This window comes from Solanum dulcamara, chromosome 8 (genome assembly GCF_947179165.1).
Source record: "Solanum dulcamara chromosome 8, daSolDulc1.2, whole genome shotgun sequence".
NCBI lineage: Eukaryota > Viridiplantae > Streptophyta > Magnoliopsida > Solanales > Solanaceae > Solanum > Solanum dulcamara.
Genome location: NC_077244.1, coordinates 20,283,776 through 20,297,756, shown reverse-complemented (window position 1 = coordinate 20,297,756; position 13,981 = coordinate 20,283,776). Strand labels below are relative to the sequence as shown.

The window sequence follows — 13,981 nt, the reverse complement described above, 5'->3', positions numbered from 1 at the left end:
TATCTCTTTCTAGGAATATGCATTATTAAATGCAACCTACATATTGAATAAAGTGCCTTCAAAATTAGACTGTAATACCCTTGAAGTTCATAACTTGAACTAATTCTAATCATGAATAGCTAATTAAAAACTCAAATCATATATATTTTTGCATTATATATATATATATATATATATCATGTTGAGTCAATTAGTTGGTGATTGTTGCATTAATATGCATTTATTTTAAGATAAGGAGAATGGTTTTCATGCATTTAACGAATTATGCTTTTTAAATTGAGTCTATGCATATTTGATTGAGGCGTGAAAGAAATTGAATTTTGAGTCTAAATAATTTGAATATTTACTTAAATGATTGATATGAGATAGAGTCTTGAGGGGTTAAGATTGAGTCAAAAGCATGTTTTTAACAATAGAGTTGGATGATTGAGATGAGCTAAGTTTGATGAGAGTCAAATGAGAATAAATGTGTTGATTGGTTATCATGATTTGATTGAGCATATGAGCATATTGAGTCTTAATGGTGTAGTATTAGGCACCGATTTGGATAACAGTAAATAACAACTCAAACCCCATAAACTACGTAGCCAACGTAGGATAGAGGTCATGCCACTCAAGTTCCAAAATGATAGACATTGATTGATTATGGATCCAATAAGATTGATTGTACCTTACCTTAGCAAGGTATTGAAAAGTTGCAAAAATAGTAGTACAAAGCATTGTATCATCACTAGCTCATTAGTGATAGTTATTAGTTAGATAAATACCCCTAAAATGAATGGTTTGATTTGGTTGAGTTGCATAGATTTGAATCTACTTTCAAAGCATTGGTTACTATAAACTTGTATATCATTTTGAGTTGATTTGAGTTACCTTTGAGTTGAGTCCCTTCACTTGTGTTACTTGATGTTTAATTTGTTGAATCATATTTTCTTCACCTATTATACATACACGTACATTCCTTGTACTGATGCTATTTGACCTATATTATTTCGTGATGCAGATATAGGTGCTAGAGGTTATCAGTAGGTACTTTGTTGAAGTTTTATTCCCTTCCTAATATTGGTAAGACCTCCTTGTTTTCAAAGGAATCATATTCATTTTATTTTTTATATTGAGTAGTTCTTTTGAGGTAGTAGTGGGCTTGTGTCTGCACCTTCTGAATAGTTGATTAAGGCTTCATAGAAAAAGTCAGGGTTGAGTTAGAAGGGTACTTTCAAAGTCTATTTTTAAAACAGATTTAGTATTGATTTTATGAGTTTGAGTTACCATATACTTTAGGTATTTTAAACTATTAATTATAAGATTGGCTTGACTTTTGAAACAAACCCTCTATTTTAATATTGATGTGTTATCCCATTCGAGTGTCATTATTTGAGTTATTGTAAGTCTTCGGCCGAAGTGATTTGATGAGTTATCGGACTAAGTGGTTTTCTTGGGACCAATAATGGTCTCAAAGTTCCGGCCACACTTAGGGTACCCTCTTGGGTCTTGATAAACTTGGTATCAGAGTACAGAGTTCAAGAGTCCTAGGGTGTCTATGAAGTCGTGTCTAATAAATTCTTGTTTATGAGTATGTCATGCTCCACACTTATTATCAGGATGCTATATGACATTATAAATTGTTTCACTTCTTCGTATTTTGAATTTATATGATAGAGTTTAACTGTATAAAGGTTTTCTTCTAATTCTTGTATTTACACATTGCAGATCATGCCTCCTAAACATACCGCTAGTTAGAGGAAATCTACCGGCACTGAGGTTTCATAGTCTGAGATGCGTCCACCCACTAGAGTGAGAATTAGGGGTCAATGTGTACAATCTACTAAGGTGCCCCAGATACCAACTGCTCATCCCATTTCTTGTTTAGAAACCGATTTCAGAGGAGTTATTGCCATGCTCACCCAGTTGGTAGTTGCCTAGAGTGGTAAATAGAGTTCATCGGCTCTTAGATTTAGCTCTCAAGTGCCATCAGATTCTCTGAGGATTACAGATTTTATAAGGATGAACCCATAAGTCTTCAAAGGTTCTAAGGTTGAGAAGGACCCCATAACATCATTGATGAGATATAGAAGATACTGAAAGTGATGCATGCTATTAAAGTTGAAGGAGTTGAGTTAATTTTCTATAAGTTTACGGATGTGGAGAATGTTTGGTACAATCAATGGGATGAGATTCATGAGGAGGATGTTGATCCTTCTATTTGGGATGAGTTTGAGGGTACATTCCTCGATCACTTCTTTCTTAGAGAGTTGAGGGAAGCAAAAGTTGAAGATTGTGAATTTGAAGCAAGAAAGGATGGTGGTAAAAGAGTATAGTCTTAAGTTTATCTAGCTATCTAGATATGCTTTGGAGATGGTCCTAGTTATGAGGTCTAAGATGAGGAAGTTTGTCTCCGGCTTGGGCAAGCATGTGAAGAAGAAGAGTAAGGCATTGCTATTAAATTCAGACATGGATATTTCCAGGCTTATGGTGTATGCTCAGCAGGTTGAGGATAATAAGAAGAAATATAGAGAGGAACAATTGAGCAAGAAAGTCATATCAGTTGGGCATGAGAATGATCAGAAATAAGGTAAGGGAAACATGTCCTTCTTTCAGAAGAGGTCTTCTAACTATGCACTGTCTTCAGGAAGTGAACCTACACCCAACTACAAGCTTGATCAAAAGATGCAGAGAACCAAATTTTTAGAGCTCAAGGTTCTCAATCCCAAGGAATTGGGGCTCAAGGTTCAAAAGGGAATCCACCTTGTAACATATGTGGTAAACTTTATTTGGGAGAGTGCAGAGAAGGCATCAATGCGTGCTAAAAATGTGGTAAGATGGGCCATTTTCACAAAGAGTGTCCAATGTGGGGCGAAAGAGCCCAATATTCTTCTAAGGCACCACCATGTCAAGGTAATAAGAGGGGTACCACTTCAGGTACCAATGGTGATTCAAACCGTCTATATCCTATGGGTAGTCACAGGATCAGGAGAACTCACTAGATGTTGTCATTGGTAAGATTTAAGTCTTTTACTTTGATGTTTATCAATTTCTTGATCCAAGTGCCACATTTTCTTTTATGACCCCACATATGTATGATAAGTTTAAGATCCTACTTGAGCTATTCTTAATCCTTTTAGTGTTTCTATTTCTGTTGGTAAGTCTATTCTAAAGGTGAGGGTTTATAGAGATATTTTTATGTCAATATATCATAGATATACTATGGATGTCTTAGTTGAGTTAGACATAGTTTATTTTGATGTTCTTATTGCCATGAACTGGCTTTATGCTTATTATGCCTGAATTGATTATAGAACTCGAGTAGTAAAATTTGAGTTTTCGAATGAACTCGTTATAGAGTGGAAGGGTAGTCCAGAAGTACCTAAAGATAAATTCATTTCATACCTTAAGGCTAGAAAGTTAATCTCCAAGGGTTGTATCTATCACATAGTTCGAGTTAGAGATTATAGTGTGGAGACTCCATCCTTTGAGTAAGTTCATTTTGTCAATGAGTTTCCTAAGGTCTTTCTTAATGATCTACCTGGAGTCCCCCTAATAAGGAGATAGATATTGGGATTGATGTCTTTCTGATATGCAGCCTATCTCTATTCTGCTATATAGGATGGCTTCTACTAAGGTGAAGGAGTTTAAAGACCAGTTGAAAGATCTCTTAGATAAGGGATTTATTAGTTTGAGTGTCTTATCTTGGGACAATCTTGTCCTTTTCGTGCGAAAGAAAAATGGTTCCCTCAGGATGTGTATTGACTATCGTCAGTTGAACAAGGTTACCATTAAGAATAAGTATCATCTCCGCAGAATAGATGATCTGTTTGACCAACTACAGGGTGCTACTTATTTCTCAAAGATAGACCTTAGATCAGGCTATCACCCATTGGAAGTGAGAGATTTTAACATTCCAAGAATTCCTTCCGAACCCGATATGCTCACTTTGAGTTTCTTATTTTATCCTTTCATTTGTCTTACACTCCAGCAAAATTTATAGACTTGATGAATCTTGTGTTCAAATAGTATTTGGACATGTTTGTGATTGTGTTTATCGATAACATATTGGTCTTCTCCAAAAATAAGGAAGAGCATGCCAATCATCTCAGGATTGTACTTTAGACTCTTAATGATAGGGATTTGTGTGCTAAATTTTCGAAGTGCAAATATTTGCTTGCGTCTGTGGAATTATGAGGCCATGTTGTATCTAGTAGAGAAATCTGAGTTAATTCGCAGAAGATTGAGGTGGTGAAGAACTAGAGAAGGCCCACATCGCAGACTGGCAAAAAGAGTTTCTTGGGTTTGGCTGGCTACTACCATAGGTTTTATTGAGGGGTTTTCATCTATATCATCTCTGTTAACTAAGCTAACTCAAAAGAATGACAAGTTCCAATTGTCAGATGCTTGGAGAGAAGTTTCCAGGACCTAAAAATGAGGTTTACTACTGCTCTAGTGTTTTCCCTACCTGAGGGAATATATGGTTTTGTTATCTACTGTGATGCGTCTAGAGTCGGATTGGGATGTGTATTAATGTAGAAAGGTAAGGTATTTCATATGATTCTAGGCAACTTAATATTCATGAGAGAAACTACCCAACACATAACCTTGAGTTGGCAGCCGTAGTATTTGCTCTAAAAATTTGCCACCACCATCTCTATGGGGTGCATATTAATGTGTTTACTGATCGCAAAAGCTTGCAGGATATGTTTAGTCAGAACGAGCTGAACTTGAGGAAGATGAGATGGCTTAAGTTTTTCAAGGACTATGACATGAGTATTCTCTACCATCCAGATAAAGCTAATGTCATTGTTGCTAGTTTTAGCAGGTTCTCTATAGGGAGCACTGTGCATGTGGAGGAAGAAAATAAGGAGTTGGCTAAATAGGTGCATAGACTTGCACGTTTGGTAGTTCAACTTATTGACTCTAGAGAGGGTGGTGCTATTTTTCAGAATGGGGCAAAATCATCTCTAAATGCTGAGGTGAAGGAAAACCAAAACAAAGATTCTATCCTACTCAAGATGAAAGATGATGTTCATAAGTAGAAGGTCATGGCTTTTTCCAAAGGGGTAGATAGAGTGTTGAGGTACCACGACAGATTATATGTTCCAAGTATAGATGGCATTTAATAGAGGATCATGGCAGAGGCCTATACTTTTAGGTATTCCATCTATCCAGGCTCTACAAAGATGTCCCACGACTTTGTGTCCAAGTGCTCGAATAGAGTTAAGCATTAAAGGCCTTGTAGTGGGGCCTAGAGTATTTAAATTCTAGAATGGAAGTGGGAAATTATCAACCTGGACTTCATCACAGTTTTACCAAGGTCTCGCAGGTAGCATGATTCGATTTGGGTGATTGTAGAAGGATGACCAAATTAGCTTACTTCTTTCCCATTAAAAGTATAGACTTAATAGAGGATTATTCAAGGTTATATACTCGAGAGATAGTTAGGTTGCATAGATTCCCCTTGTCCATTATCTTAGACAGATGTACCCAATTCACTACACAGTTTTTGAAGTCGTTCTAAAAAAAATTGGGTTCTGAGGTAAATCTTAGTACCTCTTTCCACCCAAAGATGGATGGTCTGGCAGAGTGTATCATCTAGACTCTTGTGGAATGTTTAGGGCTTGCATCATTGATATCAAGGGAAGTTGGGATGACCATTTGCCACTTACTGAATTCGCTTATGACAACAGTTTACATTCCAGCATTCAAATGGCCCTTATAAGTCTCTTTATGAGAGGATATATAGATCTCCAATTGGTTGGTTTAAGGTTGGTGAAGTTGATTTAATAGGGTAAAACTTATCGCATCAAGGTATGGATAAGATCAAGATCATTCAGCAAAAGGTAAAGATTGCACAAAGTCGATAGAAGTCCTATACTGATGTTAGGAGGAGAGACTTGGAGTTTGAGTTGAATGATTGGGTATATCTTAAAGTTTCACCTATGTAGAGAGTTATGAGGTTTGGGAAGAAAGGGAAGATAAGTCTGTGTTACATTGGTCCATATCAAATTATAAAGAGAATGGGCAATGTTGCCTATGAGTTAGAGATACCACCAGAGTTAGATGTTGTTCATCCAGTGTTTCATATCTCCATGCTTAAGAAGTGTTTAAGATATACTTCACTCATTGTTCCTACAGAAAACATTAGGGTGAAAGAGAGTTTGACTTATGAGGAGATTTTGATTCAGATTCTTGATCGCTAGGTTTACAAGTTGAGAACCAAAGAGGTCTCTTCAGTCAAGTTTCTATGGCAAAATCAGTTTGTTGAGGAGGATACATGGGAATATGAAGGTTCATCTATTTATGCCTTCTAATGATGATATTAATGGTAATGTTCATTTCTTCTATCTTTGAGTTAATGTTCAGTCCGTGTTTGAGTAAATGATGTGTATTATTGAGTCTGAGTAGTAATTGTTTGAGTTTTTGAGTATTTGAGTTCTTGATTTAAATTCATTCCTTGAATGATTTCCTAACTTATCCAACATTCGAGGAAGAATGATCTCAAGGGGGAGATATTGTAACACCCCTAAAGTTCCTAGCCTAAACTAACTCTAAAGGTTCTAGAAATTTCTTCAAAAAGAGATCACGAGACCTACCGCAGATTGTACTTCTCTTCATGATCTGAGGAGGAGGGTCGTATAGACAGAAGAAGTTTGGGTAGAAGTTCATGAGAGATACTACATCTCATGGTAAGAAGCATATACTGAGTCCCTTCCATGGAGTTGACCCGCAAATCTCCTTGAGTTGATGGACGATAATAATGGGCTCCATGGCCCATAGTAAGCTTTACGGATAGTAGTGACCTCGGTTAATTTGATCCCTCATGAACCAAATTCAACCTCACCACCATGACCCTCACCCACGACCCATGGTGAGCTTCACGGGCCTAACTCAGTTTTAATAAAAGGCATTCTGGTATATTCTCACCTTTTCTTAACTAAACCTAGCATGTTTAGGGAGTAAAAATCAGTCCCTTATAATACCCAAAAGGTTTTCCTCTCATTCAAACTTATAAATTTTGAGAGAAGCAATTGGAGAGAAATGAAAAAGCTAGGGTTTAAGATTTTCAAGCTCGAATTGTCCTTCAATTTCAAGGTATGTAAGGATAATCATAATGCAGGACTGAAACCCTATAAACTACATAGCCAATCTAGGATAGAGACCATGTCTCTCAAGTCCCAAAATGATGGACTTTGATTAATTGTGGATCCAATGAGGTTGATCGTCCCATACTCGGGCAAGGTGCTGGATTGTCACGACCCAAAAACTGAGGTCATGATGACACACATCTCAAAACCCAATCTGATGTGTAACCCTAAAAATAAAACTCATACAAGACTCCCAAAGGGGAAAGTGATGCCACGATTTAAATAAAAGGAAGAAAAAAAAACAATGAAGAAATTATCCCAAAACCTGGTGTCATAAGTATAAAGAGCATCTAATACAAGGTTCGAATATGAAGATACAACATAAGTCTCTGAATGATACAAAAGACTGAAAAATAAAAGATAGACTAGTGACGATCCGAATTCTGGGACCTCACCACTAATCTGAGAATACACAATCCGCTAGAATATTAACTGCCACGTGGGGTACCCCGACTAGTATCTGCATCAAAAAGGGACACAGAAGTAGGGGTGAGTACAATTCACATGTACTCAGTAGGTTTTAGCTGACTGAGTATAAGGAATTAATCAAACCTATGAAATAAACTAAGGAACGCTTCCACCTGCATACAGAAAAGTCCCACTTCGGCATCGGTGCTGCCAGTTTATATATATATTGGCGCGAGTAAAGTAAACCCATAATAACAGCTCATAATCACAATTAATCAGATAATTCAAGCAGCACAGATATCAATGCAATGCAATGCAATATGATGATGCAATGATGTGGTGGTACGGTGGAATCAAGACTATCGCACAGCCTGTCGTATACACCTGCCGAGCTGTGCTACCAAGCAGGACCCATGGGGGTCTCGCAGACCATATACCTCAATCACAATATCTCATTATCCTTGCCACCTCCTCGTGGTCAAGGGATCACAATGCATCTACTACCCTGCCGGAAAACTGCCTCGGTCAGGGACTCAAGATACAAAGGTTAGGATCACAATGCATCCACTACCCTGCCGGAAAACTGCCTCGGTCAGGGACTCAAGATACAAAGGTTGGGATCAAAATGTATCCACTACCCTGCCGGAAAACTGCCTCGGTCAGGGACTCAAGATACAAAGGTTGGGATCACAATGCATCCACTACCCTGCCGGAAAACTGCCTCGGTCAGGGACTCAAGATACAAAGGTTTAAAGGTGTTTCATTTTCTTTCTCAAAAAGAATTTCCATATTTCTCAACTTCCCATGTTTCATGATATGATGAATGAGGATGAATGCATCAAAACACATATGCATGGAAGTAATAATCAACTCACATGTGGTATAAGGTTCAAAGTTCTCAAAACTTAACCTACACATGCTATTCACCCTCAATAAATAGTAACGGGGAGAACACACTTTCATTTAAATATTCACCCCTTTCTCAACAATATTTCAATACTCAAGTATGCTTAAAACCCCCAACTCAATCTCTCAGGCGGCATCACAACTCAAATAATATACTCAAGCCTCTCTCTTAGGCAAATCATAATTCACATGCTCTCAAAGCAAATAAGATAACAAATAAGGCCCCCACACGGGCTATGTAATACAAATAAACCCCGTCACGGCAACACATTAATAAATAAGCCTCCACACGGACATCACAATATATATAACATTCTCAACTCATACTACAACCCCATCCCAAAGTCTATAACATATGAATGACTAATTACCCCATCTCAATCTCAAAGAAAGATAGCCAAACCTACCTCAATTGCCGAAGCCGCACTCGAATACCTCCACCGGACAAGCAACTCTCGAATTCAGCGCCCGGAATGACAACCCACTATCAACAATGAAACATACACGTCACAAGGAGTCCAATGACACCCATATTGATAGGTTTCGGAACCGGGGGTAAAATGGTCCAAAAATTAACTATTTTCGAAAAGGGTCAAATCTGGAAATTTATTGAACAATCCCATTATATTGGTAATAAGGAACTCATGGTTGAAAAACCCATAAAAATAGAGCTCAAAACGAGTTGGAAATCACAATTTTCCTTAAATTCGGATTAGGGAAGAAACAAGGATTTTTGGGGTTTGAAACTAAAATTTAAGAGTTAAAATCGTCAAAAACTTAATGAAAAAGGAAGGTTTTAGGTCAAAAATCACTTACCCAACACTTTGGCTCGAAAATCTCTTCTCAAATCACCTCAAGGAGTTCAAGAACTCAGACAAATGATGAAAACTATTGAAATGGGAAGAAAGGGGCATTTTCTGCCCAAAATATTACTGTTCACGCGTGTTATTGTTCACGCGTGTTACTGTTCACACGTTTTTGTACAAATTTTTGAAAATCACCCTCAAGGTCATTACAATATCCACCACTAAAAAGGATGTTCGTCCTCGAACATAAGATAAAACAAAGTACCTGGGGTCTCAAAAAGCTGAGGGTACCGAGCCTGCATATCAGACTCTAACTCCCAAGTCACCTCCTCAGCAGGCCGATGCTGCCACTGCACCTTGACCGAAACGACCTCCTTGGTCCTGAGTCTATGAAGCCGCCTATCTAGAATAACTGTCGGCTCCTCCTCATGAGTCAAATCCGGACTCAACTCTACCGCATCATAAGAAATCACATGAGACTCATCCGGTATGTACTTGCGAAGCATAGAAACATGAAACACCGGATGGACAGCTGACAATTTAGGGGGTAAGGCCAACTTATACGCCATTCCACCTACTCTCCTCAGGATTTCAAACGGGCCAACAAACCTTGGGCTAAGCTTGCCCTTCTTTCCGAACCTCATCACACCCTTCATGGGCGATATTTTAAGCCACATGCAATCACCCACCATGAACTCTAAGGGACGAACCCTCCTATCAGCATAACTCTTCTGACGACTCTGAGCTGTCAATAGTCGACCCTGAATCAAACGTACCCGCTCCACAGCATCCCTAAGTAAGTTAGTATCCAATGCATCAACCGCAACAGAATCAAACCATCCAATGGGTGATCGACACCTACGACCATACAATGCCTCAAATGGTGCCATTTGAATGCTGGAGTGATAACTGTTATTATAGGCAAACTCTGCTAAGGGCAAGTGTTGGTCCCATCGGGCACCAAAATCAATCACACAGGCCCTAAGCATATCCTCCAACACCTGAATAGTCCGCTCGGACTGACCATCGGTTTGGGGATGAAATGCCGAACTCATCTCTAGCCGCATACCCAAACCACGCTGTAATGCCTTCCAAAAGTGAGAGGTGAACACTGAACCCCGATCCGATACAATAGAGATAGGCACCCCATGCAGCCTAACAATCTCACGAAGATAGATCCTAGCTAACTGATCCGCATTGTAGCTAGTCTTCACCGGAAGGAAATGAGCTGATTTGGTCAATCGATCCACAATCACCCAGACAGAGTCATACTTACCCAATGCCATGGGTAATTCAGACACGAAGTCCATAGTGATACGCTCCCATTTCCACTCAGGAATGGGCATCCTTTGCATAGGACCACCCGATTTCTGATGCTCATACTTCACTTGTTGGCAATTTAAACACTTAGCCACAAAATCAATAATGTCTCTCTTCATGCCACACCACTAATAGTGTTGTTTCAAGTCATGAAACATCTTTGCCACTCCCGGGTGAATCGAATACTTGGAACAATGAGCCTTCTCCAATATCATACGTACCCATTCACTAACCTTGGGCACACAAATGCGACCATTAATCCTCAAAACTCCTTCCGAATCAAGAGAGGCTGATTTTGCTTCACCACTTAACACTTTGTCTCGAATGGCCCTCAACTTTTCATCTTCAAACTGGTGCGTACGAATCTGGTCCATCAAAGTAGACCTAGCCTCCACAAAGGCCAAAATACCATGATGTGTAGAAATATCAAGTCGGACCAACTGTCTAGCCAATGACTGAACCTCCAATGCCAAAGGCCTCTCCACAGCCTTAAGAAAGGCCAAACTACCCATGCTAGATGCTTTGCGACTCAGGGCATCCGCTACCACATTAGCTTTTCCCGGATGATAAAGTATGGTAATGTCATAGTCTTTCAATAACTCTAACCACCTACGCTGCCGCATGTTCAGATTCGGCTGAGAAAAGATATACTTAAGGCTACGGTGGTCAATATAGACCTCGCAATGCACTCCATAGAGATAATGCCTCCACAACTTCAGAACAAACACCACCGCTGCTAACTCTAAGTCGTGGGTAGGATAGTTCTTCTCATGTACCTTCAACTGTCGAGAAGCATAAGCTATAACTCTACCTTTTTGCATCAATACACCACCCAAACCGACTCCCGAAGCATCACAAAACACAATAAATGCCACGCCCTCCTCGGGTAAGGCTAGAATAGGTGCTGAAGTCAATAATTCCTTGAGCTTTTGAAAGCTCGCCTCACACTCATCAGTCCACTGAAATGCCACGGTCTTTTGAGTTAGACTAGTCAATGGGGGCTGCAATAGAAGAGAATCCTTGAACAAACCGACGATAGTAGCCTGCCAACCCAATAAAACTCCGAATCTCGGTAACCGAAGTAGGCCTAACCCAATCACGAACCGCTGCAACTTTGGCTGGATCAACCATAATACCATCCTTGGTCACTATATGACCCAAGAATGTCACGCACTCAAGCCAAAACTCACATTTGGAGAATTTTGCATACAACTTCTCCTCTCTCAATCTCTAAAGGACTGTCCTCAGGTGCCTAACATGATCCGCCTCATTCTTGGAATAAACCAAGATGTCATCAATAAACACGATCACAAACGAGTCCAAATAAGGTCGAAATACCCGGTTCATCAACTCCATAAAAGCAATCGGGGCATTAGTCAATCCGAAGGACATAACCACAAACTCATAATGCCCATAACGAGTCCTGAATGCAGTCTTCGGGATATCAGATTCCCGAACTCTCAACTGATGGTAACCCGACCTCAAATCAATCTTTGAGAACACCGATGCACCTTGAAGCTGGTCAAATAAATCATCAATGTGAGGGAGAGGATACTTGTTCTTGATAGTGACTTTGTTCAACTGTCGATAGTCAATAACATCCTCATAGTACCATCTTTCTTCTTCATAAATAAAACCGGTGCACCCCACGGTGATACACTAGGTCTAATAAACCCTTTCTTCAACAAATCTTCCAATTGTTCTTTCAACTCTTTCAATTCTGTCGGAGCCATCCGATAAGAAGAAATAGAGATGGGTTTAGTATCATGCTCCAAATCAATCACAAAATCGATATCACGGTCAGGAGGAACTCCCAGCAAGTCTGTAGGAAATACATCCATAAACTCTCTCACCACCCTCGTAGTCTCTATATGAGATGACTCCGTGGTGAGATCACGTACATGAGCCAAATAAGACAAACAACCCTTATCCATCAAGCGACGAGTACGAATATAAGATATCACCCCCTTAGGATACGAACTCGGATTACCCTTCCATACTAAGCTAGGTAAATCGGGATAAGCTAAGGTCACGGTCTTTGCATAACAATCTAATATAGCATGATAAGGAGATAACCAGTCCATACCCAATTTCACATCAAAATCAAGCATCTCTAGTAAAATCAAGTCTGCACGGGTCTCTCTACCCGAAAATATCACCAAACATCCCTTGTATACCCGATCCACTACTAAAGATTCACCTATTGGGGTAGAAATAGTAATAGGCACAATAAGGGACTCACTCACATAATCAATACCCACATCGAAATAAATCGACACATAAGAATAGGTAGACCCTGGGTCAAATAATACTGACGTAAAATGATGGCAAACCAGAACAATACATGTAATAACCACATCAGAGGCCTCTGCCTCAAATTTACCTAGTATAGCATAGCATAATTAATGGTCACCCTTAGCCTGTGAACCACTACAACCACCACCTCGAGTACTCCATAAAGCACCTCAAACAACTAAAACTGGTGTATTGCAGACAACTTGTGACCCTGGCTAAATAGAAGAAGAATCACATATTTGCCCCTTATTCAAACTCACCATCACAAAACAACCTAAGTAAACTACTCCCAACTCATCATAGGAGGACCGACAAGTCTATGAGCAAGAACAGACCTCTATCACTTCTTAGCCATTCCCGCAATTATAAAAAGAAATAAGACATTCCATGTGCCTTCAAGATACCCAATTTTGAACAACCTGTCCTGACACTTGGTCAAAAAGATATAAGCCTTCTCAACAGTGATAACCTCAAACTTGGGAGACAATACCCTGACGAATCTCTCCAAATCTCTTTTGCTCCTAAGTAAACATAGCAACGCTAGAAGACATAGGTGGAACCACAGATCTCAAAGGAATCCAAAGTGGGCTAATTAGATATCTAAAATTTGAAATCTAACTATCAAAGTCTAACCGACCATCTTCCATACTTTTTTTTTGTTGCTCCACATCTTCATACTCATAATCAGGCTCGAATAGGCATCACTAAATCATCCTTAAGCAAGAGCCGATATTTCGAACCCGACAGTTACTTTTAATGCGGAAGGAATAGATTAGAGGTAAATAACACTTGATATGAATAAATCGCACGAAGGGAATAAAAAGAAAGAAATTCTCCTATTAAGTATCTTGTAGCCTCTCGAAGATAAGTACGGACGTCTATGTACCGATACGCAAGACTCTACTAGACACCCTGCTCTTTAACTTATAAGACCGGTGAACCTAGTGCTCTGATACCAATTGTCACGACCCAAAAACTGAGGTCATGATGACACACATCTCAAAACCCAATCTGATGTGTAACCCTAAAAATAAAACTCATACAAGACTCCCAAAGGGGAAAGTGATGCCACGATTTAAATAAAAGGAAGAAAAAAAAACAATGAAGAAA

The 13,981-nt window shown here is 39.3% G+C and overlaps 1 long non-coding RNA gene across 1 annotated transcript; it reads right to left on the bottom strand.

The window, feature by feature from the left end:
- Positions 1 to 7,389: 7,389 nt before the first annotated feature.
- LOC129900910 (uncharacterized) lies at positions 7,390 to 9,036 on the bottom strand. The gene is made up of 2 exons (XR_008769722.1): positions 8,858 to 9,036; positions 7,390 to 7,596 (listed from the first exon to the last, which is right to left on the bottom strand). It is a non-coding gene; the product is annotated as an uncharacterized LOC129900910 (long non-coding RNA).
- Positions 9,037 to 13,981: the final 4,945 nt, after the last annotated feature.